We start from the raw sequence: 4350 nt of genomic DNA on the forward strand, positions 1-4350 counted from the left end.
CAAGTTTTTTTAATTACAAACTTTTTTTATTTCAGTTTTGAAATTTTTTTCTTTGTGGAAGAAATATTAATTATAACTCGTGACTTGATATAGATTCTCTGATGCTGATGAAATAAAAATGGAGTAACATTGTAATTTCCATGTTTATTTTGGGTTCGTTTTTTTAACATTCCTATTCTACAGTGGCTTGCATAATTTCATACAAGCATAGATAGAATAGAAGAAGAAAAAACTTCCTATTTAATCACTAGACGGCAATGGCTTTTTTTTGTTGTTGTTGGAATAATAGTATTAGTATTAAACGCAAATCAAGATCTTTCTTGATGTATTATTGCATATAAATATATAATTTGTGTCCTATGTATGTATTTAAAGCATTAAAAACCAAAAAATAAAAAGTAATTAGAAACTACAATATCCAAATAATATTAGCTTCAAATGATTATGATTCTTCATTTTAGAAAATATAATCAGATTTTAAGCTTTAAATCTTTTTAACAAACATTTTATTTTTTTAATACTTGCATGTTTTTTATCAATTATTATGACCTTTAAATTTTATCTATATAGTTATTTCACGTTGAAATATGACTCTGAATTGTAATTATATTCTAAAAATGTGATTTTTTTTTTAAAAGGCTTAAAAGGCCAAACCTATTGCAGTTGAAGGTTTTTAAGGGCCATTTTTTTAATTTACAATAATACTAATGAATGTGGATTTTAGTTGGCGGGAGTTTCAAGACCAGAATTTTCTTGCATAGTGTAATAAACCAAAAAATAGTATACTCTTGTGATTTTATTTAAATGATTTATTTTGAGAAGCAATCACATTTTATTTTATTTTAAACAAATATTAATTTCAAACATTTAGAAGAACAAATGTTAATTTCATACATTTAGAAAACAAATGTTAGTTAAATAATGACTGCCAAAAAACAAGGAATGCTTAAATATAATAATGTAACATTCAATAATTTATGCCCTTCTATTATAAACACAAATAATAATGATTTTACAAAAAAAATTATATATTATTTCTAATAAATTGATGTTGACCATTTCAAGATGACAACTCTAGATATAGAAGAGATTTAGGCATCATTCGTTGGTCATATTTTCACTTATGCTCGTTGCCACACTTCCCGAGCCTAATTAAAACAAAGGAATTCAATAAATAAATAAAATAGGCTTGGACATTTAGGATAATTTAAGGCCCTTTCATGCTGTCAGTTGATTTTAAAGCATTTGAACGGTGAAATATTAAATGAAAAGTATAAAAAATATTTAATCCGCAGGGGTGGGTTGGAGGGGCTGTAGCTTCCCCAAATAAAGGAATTCTTGCTTTTTTGCAAGAAAATTTAATATTTGAAATATTGTAATTTTTTCCCCAAAAAAAGTTCCAAGCCCTCCCCCTGAAGTATAATCTTGCTGACCCCCCCTGATCCTAATTAGCATTTTGAGCGTTGACTTGAACGGAAATTTTTCAGATATGAACGGATAAACGAGTTAATTCCTTACTACTTGAATATGTCATATTGTCAAATGCATTATTTTTTTGAAGTTTTGGTGATGATCTTCGAAATAAAAGTGGAACATTCGAAAAGTTTGGACGCAAAGCTACGTAAATGACTCCAATAACCAGGACCATACCTAAAATTATTCCAATTACGATCCCGGCAATCCCTCCAGCTTGTAATTCTGTTTAAAATATCATAATATGAAAATTAATATTCAAAGAGTTATATTGTTATTGAACATATGTAACTTGTACTTGTATTTGAATTGTCGTCACTGGGATCAAGAGTAGTAATGGTCGTTGTTGTTGAGGGTTTTGGAGGTGATGTTGGTACAACTAGTAAAATAAGATAAAATTGACATTAGAAAAAGAAAAATTATAAATCTAAAATGAAATTGAATACGTTTTCCATAAAAAAAACTCGTTAAAATGTATTTAATGCATCACTAAAACATTATAAATTGCTTCTCTTTCCTACCGAGAGAGTTCAAAATTTTTGTATGATAGTTAGTACTTGAAATGTTATTGATATGCAATATAAATCTTACACTAAATTACTGTTTTAGAATGTTGTATTTCACTGTAAGAGCAGAGCTGAGAGAGGTTCTCAAACGTTGTATAAAATATGACCTTAACTCCTAAAATATTTTTTCCCTAGTTGGCATTCTGAAGATTATCATTTATTTATTTTTTAATTTTGATGGCATGACATTGATTAGATCAACTACGACAACCTGTGCCAATGTAGAAGGGAGAGAAGAAAATAATAAAGGACATTGGCAAGACTTACTATCATGCCAATTTTCAAATTCTTCTTTGAGTCCAACAAGGACTTGCAACTCCAACAGATACCTCTCTCTGTCTTTTAAGAGAACACCAAAAATTTTAATGAGGTTTTGAATAAAATTTAATGTAGTAGAAAATGAAGTTCTCGTAAAAGATGGAGATTAACTTTAAGGATTTGTGCAGAGTAATAATTGTAAGTCCCTGTTAGACTCAAAATAGAATTAAGGAACAACATAGACCTTTATCTTAGATGTGATGTGCATCACCTGGGAGGGGACACAGTCCTTCCTCTCGATTACACATAAGATACCAATGTCAAGAAAGTGGCAGTCTGGTAAGGACAGAAGGGCATTGACCAGGGGTAAAAATTCGCCACCTTAGTAAAACAAAAGAAAATACACTCTTCAATTTGACAACTAAAAAAACAAAAAAAAAACAAAAAAAAACCTGACTATCATAATTAGTTATTATTCTAAGTCCTTGTTTGATTTAGAGTAGAATTGAGAATATACATTGGAATAATTCCAGCATTTATGTCCTCGCTATATGGAGAGTGAAATTTGTATTTAATTCCTTGCACCGTTATTTGATTCCATCTGATCTAATAACACGAAATGAGAGATAAAAATGCTCTGCTCCTACAGATTCATCCATTTTTCAGGATGACCACTTTCATTTTTTTATATACCGGTAGGTTATATTTCAACAATCATAGGAATTTTTATTAAAGGGATATTATTTTGCACGATATTATTTATACCTCACTGCTAAAAAAGTATGTGAAACGTAGCTGACAAAATTTACATTTATTGCAACCAATGGATGAGATCGCATTCAGAGTTTATATAGTAGCGTAGGAACCACATGGCATAGACTCCTTACTACGTTCCTGTTATACATACCTTTTCGAGCACTACACAAAAAACTTCGTATTTGCGTATAATCCGAAATTAACCTCCATTTTCCTGAAGTACCATTAAATACACCATAACCCTTCATATTATTTCGACTTGAAGAGTCCCAATTGACGTAGCCACCCAAAGAAGGTTCTAAGTCCATCCAATGGAACGAAGATTCTATTTTTAAAAATTTCAATAAGAAATCTTAGAAATAATGTCTAATTTATACTTAATACCCGTCTCTACACCCGCTTTATAGGCTCCAAACCAATGTTCTTCATTTCGCTTATTAATAGGAATATTTTTTAACAGCCATTGATTATCGCTAGGAGAATGTATGCCGGCCAGCACTCCTTGAAGGTTTTCACACTCCATGTTTGCGTGGTCAAATTTAATATTGTAATAATCCGTTTCAGGTATGTTAAAACAATGCTCCACTGGACCCTTCATCCAGCCTGTAACCTCTGGGCATCCTCCTTTAGGTTGAACTAAATTTTTACGTAAAAGAAAATAGTAGTTAATATTAAGTTATGGTATGGAAATTCTAGACCTATTTTTTTTTAGACCAATCTAATTCTTTCATTTAAATTAATTAGTTTTGAATCAGCCACATTAATAATTCGTTATAGATCGATTTTAAGGATAAACATTTGATTACATCATCAAAGGCGTCCTCAGGGATTGGGCTGGACCGGCTGGTGCACCTTGAAGTAATTTTTATTTTTATTAGGACTTGTTTTTGTTAATGGAACAAATTATTAGCAGAGCAAAAACATTTATTTGAATTTTTTTTTTTCCAAAAATTTAATTTTCTGTGTATAGCTACGAAATTTTGAAATTTTGTTCAAAAAACTTTAAAATAGTAAATTTAAATTTTTTGTGAATAGCTATAAATTTTTGAGGGTTTTTTTCTCAAAAAATTTAAAATTTAACTTTTTGTAAATAGCTGTGAATTTTTTAAATTGAAAAATAAAAATAAAAAATTATTTGAAATACAATTTTCTGTGAATAGCTGTAGATCTTTTCAATGTTTGATCAATAGCCATAGATTTTAAAAAGTTTTTTTCTGAAAAATTCAATTTATGGAATAGCTCCAAAAACCTAGCCCTCCCCAAAATATAATCATTTGGACGCCCTGATCATGTATAA

The 4350-nt window shown here is 29.4% G+C and overlaps 1 protein-coding gene across 3 annotated transcripts in view; it reads right to left on the bottom strand.

The window, feature by feature from the left end:
- Positions 1-794: 794 nt before the first annotated feature.
- The window catches only part of LOC121113577 (macrophage mannose receptor 1), a 12794-nt gene continuing 9238 nt past the window's right edge, over positions 795-4350 (bottom strand). The window contains exons 17-21 of one of the 3 annotated variants that reach the window (XM_040707382.2): positions 3438-3689; positions 3205-3378; positions 1772-1852; positions 1519-1698; positions 795-1148 (exon numbers count right to left, since the gene is read on the bottom strand). The gene's annotated coding sequence lies outside the window, so the exon portion shown is untranslated. Of the gene's footprint in view, positions 1149-1518; positions 1699-1765; positions 1853-3062; positions 3379-3437; positions 3690-4350 lie in introns of all 3 variants that reach the window. The other 2 variants (XM_071886715.1, XM_071886716.1) reach the window with 2 other exon arrangements.

This window comes from Lepeophtheirus salmonis, chromosome 2 (assembly GCF_016086655.4).
Source record: "Lepeophtheirus salmonis chromosome 2, UVic_Lsal_1.4, whole genome shotgun sequence".
Taxonomy (NCBI): domain Eukaryota; kingdom Metazoa; phylum Arthropoda; class Copepoda; order Siphonostomatoida; family Caligidae; genus Lepeophtheirus; species Lepeophtheirus salmonis.